Below are 15048 nucleotides of genomic sequence, written 5' to 3'. Positions count from 1 at the left end.
TATATATATATATATATGGTATGTGTATTGTTCAGTAGGCTATATAACAAGAAAGAAACACAGTGCAAGACAGGAGAAACCTCCCTGTTTCTTGGTCAGGGATTGCAAGACACTCCCAAAATAACAGGCTATTGACACAGTTAAGGATTGCCTCCTGAAACTTGAAGGTAAGACTCTTTTAATAAAGACAGGACAGACTTTGGACACAGAACTCGCATCAATCCAGATGGAACTGTCCTGAAAGCCTCCTCCCTGAAGACTAGCTCTTATAGTATCAGACGATAATGTACAAGCTACCAAGGGAGAAAACTAATCAATGGTCCCAACCCAGCTATAAAGCCTAATAACCACAATGACCAGCACAACAAATTGTCTCTCTTGGTACAGTAGTGACACTTTCATCTTGGGGTAATTAACAGCTATCTAATTGGACTTAATGGCCAGATTAGTGGGATGGAACTCATGTGTGGAATTGAAAACACGGCCAAATATAGATCACTGGGCAGGTCATAGATCCTAGAGAGGAATCTACATCTGTGCATTCTTACACAAATGTAGTTTCTAATCATATGATAAATATGTATCCTTATATTTTACGGACAAGTATACCTCTCACCATTCATCAAAGAAGCATCTTTGCACAACAAATGGAGACAACCACAGGGTCCCACAACTGGTCAAATGGAGAGAATGAGTGTCTGTGAGATGTCAGCCTCAAGTGACACATCTACAATGCAACCTCTACACCTAAGGCTCAGGGAACATAGTGGAACAGGCAGAAAGAATATTAATGCATCTTTTCAGTCTTACCAGGAGAATTTCCTTTTGTAATGGATGATTAACACAGAAAGCCACAACTGGTCAAAATATAGAGAAGAAGAGACTGCAGAATGCGTGTCCTTGAATAGAACTCCAATATTAAACTTCTGTAACCCAGGGCTCATTGTAGAAGAAAGGCTGAAAGACTGCAAGAGCCAGGGTGGTGGATGACTACAAAGAAACAGAGTTTTCCAGGTGGCTGGGAACTTGCTCGTATGAACTTACAGCAATGGTGACAGCATGCACAAGACTCATACAAATTCAAATCAGTCAAAAACCCAGCATACAAGTGGAGAAATGGATAAGAAGACCCAACCTTAGCTGAGGAACTATTGACAACTGATCACAGCTGGGTGAGGGAGAGTTGGTCTTCTTTAAAAGAGTGATGCTGGATAGGTTGACTAACTTCAGAGGATGGACTCACACCAAGGGACATTTAGATAAACTTGATTTGCTAGGCCTTAACATATATTACAGAATGCATGAAATCCAACTGGGGATTATGGGAGTAAAGACAGGGGAGGAGTTCTAAGTATGATCAAGATGTATGAAATGTACAAAAATTGTAATTTTTAAAAGAAATTAATTTTAGATTAATTATTCTAAATTATTTCAAATAGGAATCTGTATATTGCTGTTTGGTTTTTTTCTGTTTTCCTTTTCCTTGCTTCAATTTTACACATGACTCAGACACAGTAATTCTTTCTTTGTGAAATGTGGACTTACTCCAATGGACAAGTCCTTTGATAAACACTTTGAGTAAATTTTTTTCTCATTTTTAATAAATACATCATAGATGTTTCAATTTTTAGAAAATGTCAGCTATTAAATTAATCAGTATGATGAATAACTTCTAATCAGTTTGTAATCCTGTTAATTCCTTTTGTAAAGGTCACTAGATAAGAGGAGCAACATTGCAGAAAAAACAGTCACACAATTAAACAATGATTTTCAAAGAGCGTAGAATCGATAAGAGGCTAGTGATATATTTTGGATTGATCTACAATGAGTGAAGGTGTTATCCTAGAAAATCTCTGTTACCAGTCACTGTAGGGACATCATCAACTTCAGTACTGTGCCTTTGAAGAGAAAGTACTTTGGATTTCTAAAGTTGTGGCTGAAGAACTTAAGATCAAGACATGAACTTGACCCTCTTCTGCTCACTAAACTAATGAAATGTTCATACTTTTTAATGCTTCATCTTAAAAGTATCTGAAAAAGTAAGGTTTGTGGACTTCTCTGCACAATGTCATAGGACTCTAAACTTGATAATTAAATACATTTATTAATATTTTTCACAGTGTAGTTACAGGTTACAATAATGGACTCGGACTAGTTAATATAAATGCATCATTTGGTGTGTACTACATATAAATTTTATAAGGTTTGCTGTAAATTTGTAAGTACATAATTCAACATATGCACATTTATTCAAAATTCATTTAATATTATATAGACTATATAATCAGTCATTATTAAGCATTCATTATTAATTATCAAATTAGTGTATAAATTAAAATCTCTCTTTTGTCACCTGAGTTCTAAAGAACACTAAAAAACGGTAAACATTCATAGTATAGATACCCAAGTTCTTGGTAATGATCCAAGACCTCACTAAATTTGAGATGAATGCAAAGTAAAAATAAAAAGTTATCTTTAGGTATCTCAGAGAGATGTATATGTGTCATATACCTTGAGTTCAATCTCTTTGTCTGTAAGAGTGAGTCAAGCTGGACCAAATAGAAATGATATAAATACCATTAAATGACCATTCCATCTTGTTTGTGAACAGGCCATGATTTTTAGTTTTGTCTTTCCTATTACATTTTCCAATGCAATTCCCAGCAGAATGAAGAATATAATACTTACAGGATAGTTTTCTTCCATATTCTAATAAGTAATGAAAAAGACTAAAAGACATCAGTCCTCAGTAATGAGTTTGGGGGATTGCTAGCTCATAAAAGCTTATGAATTTATCTTGAGAAGCAGCTGAGAGGTCAGCTTGTCCCTTTCAACTTATAATGAGACTGGCAACTAAACTCTCTAAATTGATGGTATCTTATCCTATTGTAAATGACCTTGAAACAAGATTATTCTATTTCTTTTCTTGATAATCCAATATAATAAAAATCTAGTCATGGCTGGAGCTACATAAATTTACCTCCTTCAGCAGTGACAGGGGTTATTGCTACATGGAAGAAAAATTGAAGCAAAATTTCAATGGAGCTTAATTTACTATTAGGAAATAACTTTGAAATTCTTTAAAGGCCAAAAAGATATCATTTTTACTGAGAATATTGAAATACCAAAGACTCTCAGGGATGAAAACCTTTAGGGCTCTCCGTATACTTTTCCTTTATTTATTTATTTTTTTTCACTCTGAGAGGTTGGGGTCAATGACCCAGCACACAGCCACATCTTGTCAAAGTCTGCTTTCCACAATGCCCTGCCTCCAATCTGTGCTTCCCTCACTGATCAGTACACCAATGTGAGTACCATGAGCATTGGTCATTTTACAGTAGACATACATCAGAGACCAATTTAAAAAGAAGTGGTAATTATATGGTAAATGAAATTCAGTCCATGGAAACTGCTTTCCTCTTTATTCCTTCCCAACTCACTCTCATCATCCATGTTTGAAACATTCGAGGAAATGCTGAGTCCTTTCAGAGTCACTGCCTTCCACTTCTCTTTACTTGGTAAATTCGGCTTCTTCTAATCCAGGTTTATTTGCTTTACATTATTTGCTAAATGTGATGAGTATGTCCATTCTCTGGCATTGATGTCCAAATATTCAACAAATTTTCAGGAGGGTGTGACCTTCCTAATTTAACAAACAAATGTACAGAATCCTGCATCCATTCTCACTACTAGTTACTTTGCTCTGTTTCTTCAGCCATCAGCTCTAATCCTTCAATTTACAATGCATGTTACTGACAAAGCAGCCCTTTGTAATCACTCACTTGCCCATTAAGTCAAAACAGGAACCACATCAATAGCATCTTATAAAGTAGTCCTCTTCTGACCTCCACGGCATTACATGACATAGGTGCACACAGATACATGCAGACAATACACTCATACACATAAAATAAAAATAATAAATAAAAAATTTTTTGAAAGTAACCTAGCATAGAGATACAAAGGAACCAAGCATGCATCAGTATATTGTCAAGGTTAAATGTCCATGTAACTATTATTTATTTACCTTGATAATGGCACACCTATATGAATAGTTGAGTAGGAGACTGTCTTGTTTTAGAATGAAAATATGAACTGCCTTCTACAGAGAAATGGGAAATGCAAATTGAGTTTATTTTCATGGATTTTCTAACATCTAGGGCAAAGTATACTTACAGCAGTCATATACCAAAGGACTCTGGGGCTCCATTTCCAGAAATTCAAATGAAAATTAAAGATGAAAAGAAGAAAGTGAATCTGAGCAGAGTCAGACCTCTGTGAGAGTGACTGTGAGCATCCAATTTCCACAGGTACCCATGGCTGCAATTCAAGAAGTGTCCAGTGTTGGTAGTGATGGAGATGCAGGATAGACTGTCTGTGGCCAGAGGGAGTTTCCATGGTGTTATCATAGAATAAAGTCCACAGAGAAATCTGACACTGCTTCAGGCAGTGTAGCTACCAAATCCAGTTTTCTAAAACTCAAAAATTCCACGAGCTTCAAAGCATCCTTTTATTTACACTGCCAAGAACTGGTTCCTGTTGTTTGTAAACAGTACTCTGAATGATGTATGCTGATTACAATTATGTGCAAGTCAAGAAAGCTTGCCACATTTCCTTTGTAAAGCAAAGAAAGAATTACATAGACCCTGATACAACATTCCAAAATATAGGAAACCTACTTTGTTTTTCAGTAAGAAATGGAAGCTTTACTCAGGAAAAATAAAAAATGTTTAGTGACTTGAAATATCAAATTCATTAGACTTAGGGAATGTATTAATTAGCTTTCTCTGTTAAAATTCATTTTATTTTCATTTATTTTGTAATTTTTCATTTGTGTGTTTGTGTGTGTGTGTCTGTCTGTCTGTCTGTCTTTGAGACAGGGTCTCCCTGTAGCCCCAGCTAGCCTGGAAGAATTCACTATGTAGACCAGGCTGGCCTTGAACTCACAGAGATCTGCCTGCCTCTGCTTCCCAAGTGCTGGGATTAAAAGCATGTACCACCACATCTGGCAAAATTCATCTTATTTTTAATTAATAGAATTTATGTTAGACATGTTTTAGGATAAAAGAAAACATAAAGTGAAGCATTCACATACTGCTCTTCCTTAAATAAGAATGAACTTGTTAACATCATCTTAGTAGTTTCTAAGATAGGCATTTGTTCTCAATTCCACATTCTGTTTGTTCATGGTGATCACATTGGGCTTTACTTTTCCTCAATAGTCAAAATAGCTTCTATTTATGTAATGTGATCAAAGTTTTGCTGTAGATTATATAATCTGATAATACTTCCTGCCAATTCAAATATATAGCAAAATAACATAAAGTTTTAATTTACTCATTCAAAACATTAGTGTACTTTCTTTTTATTCATCATTGTAGAGTCGTCTGTAATAATGAATGAGGCCTGGTTCCTATCCTGAAGAGTCTTTAACTTAAGGAGGAAAAACCTTGTAAACAGAGTTACCATGAAGTAGCTAGCTAGAAAATGCCCAGTGAAAGATGGGGAAGATGCCTAGATCCATGGCAAAACTTTTCAATTAAGAGTTTTGAATTTTTTCTTTATTTTTGAGAATTTCATACATGTATAAAATTATATATTACTACATCCACCACATTTCCCCCTCCAGTTCTCCCAGAATATCTCCTTCATGCACCCTTGCAATTGTATGTCTTTTTATGCATTTATTTTTTTTTCCTGACTATAATTAATGTGGTTCCTGCACACATGGATGTGGGTCCATCCATTGGAACTTGGGAAACTTACCAGTTGCCATATCTTCAGTAAAGAATGATTCTTTCCTCAGAGAAACTATCACTGGGAACTGGAGAGATGACTCAGGAGTTAAGAACACTGGTTGTTCTTGCAAAAGACCTGGGTTCAATTCCTGGCATCCACATGGCAGCTAACAACTGTCCATAACTCCAGTTCCAGGGGATCTGATGGCCTCTTCTGACCTCTGCAGGCATTGCACAATGTGGGTGCACTTATCTACATGCAGGCAATACACTCATACATATAAAATAAAAATAATAAATAAAATATTTTAGAAAAAAAAGAGAAACTATCACTACCAATATCTCATCAGAATGGGACGGGGTCTTGGAAATCATCCATCTCATCTATGCTGGAATTTTGACTGGCTTGATCTTCTGTAGGTCATGTTCAAGTAACCACAGCAGCTGTGAGTTCATATCTGCAATAGCCATGTTATGACCAGAAGACATTTCACAGTACTCCTCCCCATTCTCTATGTATTACATTCTTTCTGCTTTCTCTCCCATAATGGTCACTGAGCCTTGGTGGTGCGCGTGTGTGTGTGTGTGTGTGTGTGTGTGTGTGTGTGTGTGTGTGTGCATTAATATAAATTTCTTGGTTAGGGCTGAGCATTCAGTATCTTATGCTCAGCACTTTGATAGTGACCATTTCTCCACAGACTAGGAGCACTTAAGTCCAAACCAAGCTCTTTAATTATGACATCTTCTACATTTCAGAAATTCACATTAAATTTCATAATGAATCAAAATAAGTTTACAAGTAATAATGAAATGTCTATAATAATATTTGCATAGTAATAACAAAGGGCTAATGGGGATAAGTTGAATTTCTCTGACAATCACGATCTCAGTCCTTACATGTGAGGAGTTGGGAGACATCAGTACTAAGGTTCCAAAGTTCGCATTTTCATTTTTTATTTTGTTTAATCAAATGCTTTTAATTGAAATACTCCATCTTTCCAATCAAGATAAGGAATTTTCATTCTGCATTTTTTAATGGAATCCTTTTTCTGTTTGGATTTTTGTTTTTTCATTTTGTTTTGATTTGGTTTTTTGCTTTTTTCAGTGCTGGGAATTGAACCCAGGTCCTCATGCATGCTAGGCAAGTACTCAGTCACTGAGCCTCCCAACCCCCTTCGTTCTGCATTTTTATTTAAATATTTTTATCTATTCTCAGACAATTTCATATAAAGTATTTTAATCACATTCAGACCTCCCTTCTTCCAGCTCCATCTTACTCCACCTCTGCCATATTCATGTCTTCTCTTATTAACGAATCAAAAATCCACAATGGCAAATTTTATATGAATGTTCACACTGACTACAAGGCCTTAAAAATAAAATTGTGGTACCAGGCATGGTGGTGCACACCTTTATCCCAGCACTTGAGAGTAGAGGCAGGCAGATCTCTATGAGATGGAGGTCAGCCTGACCTATATAATCAGTTCCAGGCCAGCTGGGCATACAGGGAGGCCTCTCAAAATAAACAAATAGACAAATAAGTAAAAAAGCACTGTTAGATAGGGAGAAAACCTTTAACAGTAAGCCTTTCCTCCAGAAAGGGATCTCGGGCTTCTCCTAGCCTCTCTCTTGTTTGTTTAGCAGTTGTCAGCATCTCCTACTGATTTGCCAGATGCCTATGACAATGTTTCTGTGTGTACACATTAAGCAAGATTGTTGTTGTTATGCTTTATTTTTTATTTATGTTAATGAGGCAGGCTTTATATAAAAGAGAGCAGGAAATGTTATATCCTGATGGATAAATAACATCTGTGGAAATGTTAAACATTCAAAATGTGTCTGTCTGGAGCAGCATGAGCCACCAAATTTTAATGACAGACATACAAACACATACATTCACACCTACCTGACTGGATTAAAATTGAAAAATTCATGCTGTATTCAAACAATATGGGCTGTTTTCTGTGCAAAAGTAATTGGTATTGATGTGGGAGATGAAGTATCTCTAATGTTCCACAATTAGTTGTGCAGATCTGTTCTGTCATTCTTACAAGCACAAGACTATGAATAGATTCAGTAAGTTAAATCTCAAAAGTCATTCAGATGGGATTCAGACATTATTCTTTAATCATTTTTAAAACTGAAGTCCATACGGGGAGGGGAAATGAAGAATGAAAGCAAAGCTGAACTAATCATATTCTTAGTCAAGTCTCACGGAGATGTAACGAAGTTTTTGTCTCTTGGGGTGGCCCTTCCAGTTCCACTTTCCTCCCAAAGATATTGCTACCCCAAGACTGACTGTGGTTTCCACAGTGTGTTTATTTCTATTTATTCCTTTGCTTGTTTTTAACTTAATCGATTATGACAATTTTAGATATTTATTTCAGTCTAGTAGTGTGGAAAACATTGCAACAGTCCACCTTTCACTTCATAAAGCCTCTCTTATTTACGGTGAGGAGTGGATAGAAACTATGTGAAAGAATGTAAAAGGGGAAGAAAGTATGTTACTCATTTTCCATGCAACTTATCGCTTGAAATTACAGCATGCAGCAAATTTGTTCTAAACCAGGATAACAAATCTAGTTCACTGTACCTTATGTATTAAATGATAAGAGAAAAATAATAAGTAAAAATTAAGAAAGTTGGGGGCTGGAGAGACAGCTCAAGAGTTATTATACATTGCTCTTACAGAAGGTCAGTTCCCAGTACCCATCTCAAGTGGCTCAACACCTGCACCCCAGCTATAGAGGATCCAACACTTTCTCCCACACCCATACCTATATGTTCATACATATATGTTCTTATACATCACACATATGTGTAAATAAAAATCAAATTTTAATAATTAAGAAAGTTCACTAAGCTTTAACATTTTTTCTTTTTTTAAGAATTAATTATTTTTACTTTATTTGTACAAGTGGATTGCCTGCATATGTGCATCTGTGTCATGCAATGCACATGGAGGTCAGAAGAGGGTGTCGGGTGCCCTGGAACTGGCATTACAGAGAGTTGTTAGCCACCAGGTGGGTGCTGGGACTCGAACCTAGGTCCTCTACAAGAGCAGTCAGTGCTATTAACATCCGAGCCATCTCTCTAGCCCCCAAATATATTTTTTTTTCTTCTTGAACATTTAGGATTTATTTCATAGAGTTCATAGCACAACAGTACATGAGCTTTAGCTATTAAAGGTAAGGCAACTTACCACTGCATATAACTTAAGAATGGTGTCTAAGTTTTCCTCATGCACCTGTCTAGGTAGGAAGATGCTCTTTTACCAATAATAGTTAAGTGCATCTCTGATTAAATAATAATAAACTATTTCCAGCTGTAGATGTTAATAAATCACAGCAACAAAAGAAACACCTGCAGAATAAACTGTTACATTGGTTCCCTAAATGTAGTACAAATAATAATAATGTTCTATGTCTGCCTTTTGCTTTGCATCTCTCTTGTGTTTCTCTTTCCTTAGCCTGTATCTTTAGTGGCCCTTCACTTCTGATGTGGTTCCTTTTATCTCGCATTGCTGTCAGCATAGAAACTGAATGACGAGAGCAAACTTCAGTTCTCCTATAGTTACAGCTAGATGGTTTCCAATTGCCTTACTTCAGTGCCTAAAGCATGGAATATTATAAGAAATATTTTAAATATTATTGTCAAATTACATGGAAACAGACTCATTACAGTAAAGTGAGTATCAAGATAAGAAAACCAGAAAATACCCAAACTCTGAGACAGAATCAGAAGCCTGTAAGCACAAACCTGCCAAACCTAAAATTTGCCACTGGTATTGCTCTCCAAATAACTTGGTTTCACCTATTGCAATGTGAATGAAAACAGTCAACTCCAATGCAAGACCATATGGAATCTTCTAGATGTGCCGCATTCTCTCTCTATAGATAGATGACAGATAGATAGATAGATACATACATAGATAGATAGATAGATGATAGATAGAGAGACAGACAGATAGGTGATATATTATATTATATTATATTATATTATATTATATTATATTATATATGTATGTATAATAAAGTACATGAAATTTGTCAGGGGTCAGTGAAGGCAGGTTATAATTAAGAAACAAAAGAGACAAAGCTGAGATGGTTCAGTAATGATACAAGCAGAAAAACAATAATGTTGTGAAAGTGACATACTTTATCATCTTGTTTTTTGTTATTGCTAGACTCTCAAGGTATTTACTATCATGCTTTGAATTTAATGTTCACATAATGGAAGCACTTTAAGATGATGAATATTCATCAGTAGTGACTATTCTAAGATACATAGCTTACTCTGCATCGCCTTGTGGATCATTTTCTTTAAATAAAAGTGGTATCATTCACCATTCTCCATCCTGCTCCAAGGCTACTTTTAAATGGCTTTCACTTGGGTATGGAGATCACTGCTTTTGTCACTCCTAGAGGCCTACAAACCGCCTGTAAGTACTTGGGGTCTTTCATGTCAGATAGTATGGTTGATTTTCTTTCTTTTGGTCTCTGTGATCACTATTATTAATTCAAATTCTCATAGCTAATATGCAAGCCAGTTATGATGTAACACCATCTGCATACTTTAATGTCTCATTGATTGAAAAGTATATAATTTACCATTTTTTACATATTCTACAGCTGCAACTTCGTAATGTTTGTTTAAGGAGGAAAATATCTCTCTGGAAATTAATTGATATGTTAGAGCTTGTTGGCCAGTTTAAGAATTTACATATCATTCTGTCTAATTTATACTTAAAGGATAACTAGTCTTATTAGCCTCTACTCTAAACTGTTCAAATCATTCAAAGAGCACATGAAATATTGCATTTTCTTATCCTGACATGCCTACTTGAAAATGAATGGTTGCTGAATCTTATTTAGGCTATGAACTAAATGCTAATTGCCTAGCTCTCTTGATGTAGATTCCATAGAAGATATAAGACTGATCCTAAAGAGTTAACACAAATCGTTGATATTTTGTACTTGTGAGACTCAACTAGGATGTTATTTTTTCTAATTTATATTGGGATTTTGAAATATGTATGAATTAAATAAGATGGTTTATATTCATCTTACATTTTATTATTCTGTGTAGGAGAGTTTAATATAGTACATTAAAAACAGACTAGGGAGTCTTTTATATTAAAAATAAGGTAAAAGGAAAAATATGAAATCAAGTCTATCTAATAACTATTTGACTAATCCAAGTGAAGCTATAGCCTTCTAACACCAAAACTGAGTTTCTTCTGCATTACACTGAATGTGATAAAATAAGATGGTATGAGTACATTTTAACACAGGAAACTAAATGTCTTTCATTTCAGGAGCTCACTGTTGTATCATTCCACCCTACAAATATTAGTTATGAGAAAATTATTATGCCATCTGGATAAGCTTTCTTGGAGAGCTTGAAACCTGAACCCAAAATTGATAAAACAAGACCTAAGGTAAAAGGGTTTTTCTTCTGAGTTCTTTGGTAGTACAAGTGAAAAAAAACATTGCTTCAGTTAGAGATGATTAGAAATAAATCTTTGATTCACAGATGAATGAATTTCTGAAAAACAGAAGAAAGGATAAGGATAAAAAGGTCAAGTTTCCTAAATGTGAAAGAGTGAAGCAGAAAAAGCACAGGTTGAGCAAAACATTATACGTTTTAAGAAAGTTATGACATTCTTAGCAGCAATCCTAAGGAGACAGAAGCAGAAATGCCCCCACTGTCCACCTAGCCTCCTTTCCCTTTCTTTGCCTAAACAAAATCCTCCTCTTCTGCTTTTAAAATCCTTCAGTACAAATTATTATTCTTTCCTTTATATCTGTGTACCACAAATCCCAATGATGTGCAATCATCATCTATAGGTACAATAATCCCCCACTTTTTGACTCCAACCACTACCCATCAGTGACTTCAGTCACCCCAGGAGGCCAGAAGATGCATTTTAGCAGCCTATGCCCCTCTGTGATTACCCCAAAGCCTTATTACCAGTTCCATGTTATCTCCAGGAGTATGTGGGTGGATCCCTTTACCCTCAAATCTTGTCTATATCCCCAGAAACCTTCTCTCTAATAGATAGCAACATCTAGAGTCTACCTCCTGTCTCTACCAATCACCTCACCTGTCATACCTCCCAGAGAATACAAGGGGTCTTGAGACCTTGAAACCAGTTAGTGACCTCCAAACTGGCCTCCATCCCACCCACCTCCACTTGAGGTGCATGTGACACCCCCCCCTTGTCCCACAGGGAGCACTGATCACTCCATTGTGACCCTAATTCCTGATACCAACAGACCAGCTGTAGAACCCTGCCAGCCTTCTACAGTCTTCTAGCAGTGAGGATATACTAACCCCACAAAAGTTTTGCTCATGAGCTCAGATGTTCGCATATCCCCAGTTATGGATGTGTGCGTGTGTGTGTGTGTCATCTGGCAACGCATTCACATGTCAACACAGAGTTAGTTACCAGAGCATTTTACACCAAGAACCATTCAGTTGGTCCACAACCTGACACCTTGGTGTTAGAGCAAAGATCAAACCATCTGTTCAACATAGGTGAAACCAGGCATCCATACCAGGAAACATCACCAACAACCTAACTCCAGATGCCTAGGTCCAATCAAAAAACTATAAACAATGTAAATAACCAAGAAGACGCTCCTCCAGAAATCAGTACATCGACAGCAGTGTCCCCTAAGAAGAGCAACTTAGTTGAGGCACAACACAATGATTTTAAAATAGTAATGATAAATATGTTCAATGAACTCAAAGAGGACATGAATAAATTCCAGAGCAAAATCTGTGAAAACCAAAACAGATAGCTGAATGAAATAAAGGAATTCAACATGTGCAAATAGAATTTAATAAAGAAATAAAATTTCTGAAAAAAAGTCAAATTAAAATCATTTACCTTCAAAACATAATAATTTGATACATTATATATATGCATTGTAACAGTGGACCCAGCTCTTGGAAAAACAGTATTGGGTGGTTCTAACTTAAGTTGTCCCACTGGGTGGTAGGTAAAACCTTAGCGAAGATTACAGTTTTCTAACAGCTTGACTGGGGCATGAAATCTACTTCAACCAGTCCTTGGTCAGAGCAGATGACTTCTTGTCATATGATTGATTGTTCCATACTCTGTCTCAAGAGTTCTCAGGATACAGCTGATTCCCTACAAGCTGAATGATCTAGTGCAAACACAAATGAACAAAAGCATCCAAGATAAATAAAATGGAAATCACAGTCTTAATGATCCAAACTTACCTGGCTGGTGTGTTGTTCAATGGTAGACGAGATAAAGGAAGGGAAAGAGTATATAGGAAGGGGAGGAGGAAGAAAAGTGCATATTACCATGTTTGCCATATGTAGCAGGCGACCAGACAACCCTGTCAGAGCAGACTACACAAGACAGGGCTCCTTGCCAGGTATCTTGGAAGCAAGCTATGAATCCAGATTAAACTGTGTATCTCCACTGACTTTGGATAGAGTTTGTGACAGCAAGTGTGCACTGTGTTCTCACAAAATCCATTCAGTGCTGTGAAGCTTCCAAGTTTATTGATGACATTGCTTGCTATTCAGAAAGCCTGAGAAAAAGAAAGAGATATAATACTATTGCATGCTTCTGGAGACACAAGATAATTTTATTTTCTCTCAAAATTTTGTATTATAATAATGTTTACCTGAACCCTTTCCAGTGCCTACTTTTAAGGTGATTTACAGCTCCCAACTCATATGAGCACCAATGAGAAATTTTCATCTAAAATTCACTCTTGTTCCAAAAATTCAACATCACCAAGAGTGTAGCTAAATCAGCCCTAAATAGCAATATTTTACTGCTTGTATACATTTTCATATTCCTCACATACAGCCCATTGCCCAGCACTAAGCCTATTTATAAAATACCTGTAAGGTATTAACTTGTTGACCATATCACTGTGATTTACACATTGGTTTAGTCTAATATGTATTAATTCCCAGGAGACACACTGTTCTTAGCCACCTTATTATGCTGCTGCATAATATTTTCATCTGTTCGTTGTTCTTGACTATAGCTGAGACTGAATGGAATTTTCCATGTAATTATGGATTAGGTATTAACTCCTTTTCAAAACTCTCTTGCTAGATCTTAACCAAATATTCTTTTGTACTGATATCCATTCCCATTTTGCTTATCAATTCACAGCACCAAAGAATACCTTTCGGTTTTTCTAACATCCTGTGTCTTCCACGTGCTTTACCTAACCTGACTGGGTAAAGGCAAAAGGTTTTCAAAGGATGCTCTAATTTCAGAATGCCTCTGGCTCTTATGAGAAAGTAATAAAAGTAAAGTACATTTTAAAAGTCATAATATTATATTTATTTAAATCCAGAATAAAATTCACAGTTAAGGAATGGGAACATGGTGTAGACCTTTTCCATAGGCAAAACTTTTGTACAAAGTTTATGGCACAAGGAGGAATAACCTGGATAAAATCATATGTAAATATATAGAATGCTAACAAAAATATAGAAAAACAGGCTATAGACCATTTTGTTTTGGCATTAGAGTTTATGACTGCTAATCTTGGTTGTCAACTTGACAATCTCAGGAAGAAAGAACATTAACTGAAAGATGGCCTCCATTACACTGGCCTAGTCACATGTCTGCTGGGTATTTTTTCTTTTCTTTTTTCTTCTCATTTTTTTTTTTTTGAAAGCTTAAAGTGTTTACTTCTGGTGGAATACTCATTATCTGAAATGCTTAAGAGAAGTATTTCAGCATTTGGAATATACACAATGAGACATCTTGGGGGAAGGAATCCAAATCAATTCACACAGATGAATGTTTTGAATCTACCACACATGAAGTTCTGAAGGTAATTTTATGTTTTTGTGACTGTAAACTGTTGACATGAGGTCAGTTGTGGAACTTTTTATTTGTAGCTAAGTATAGGCCCTTAACAATCTAGGACTTTTGTGCATTTTCTGTTTTAGATTAATGTGTATTAGTCCCTCCTTAGACGTTTTAGTTTTTCCATTCAGTCATTAAAAAACCTTTCACTATTTTGGGCTTCCTTAATCTATAAAATATCATACACTTACAAAAAACTACAAAAATGAATACATTGCTTAATAAAAAGGGCAGTTCTACCTCACCACCACCTGGAATTAAGAAATCAAACCTTTCTGGTCTTCTACTGATAATCCTTATGTGGCTCTTCCCCCAAACATTTTCTCCATTCTCCCTAAAATAAATGCTGTTCTGTCTTTTAAAATGCTTTATTTTTTTTCTTTCAAAGCGGTCTTAAATAACTTAATGTGTGGTAAGTGCTCAATGAATATT

This window comes from Nannospalax galili, unplaced genomic scaffold (genome assembly GCF_000622305.1).
Source record: "Nannospalax galili isolate Female #2095 unplaced genomic scaffold, S.galili_v1.0 scaffold578, whole genome shotgun sequence".
In the NCBI taxonomy this organism is placed as follows: domain Eukaryota; kingdom Metazoa; phylum Chordata; class Mammalia; order Rodentia; family Spalacidae; genus Nannospalax; species Nannospalax galili.
This window is presented reverse-complemented; position numbering follows the sequence as displayed.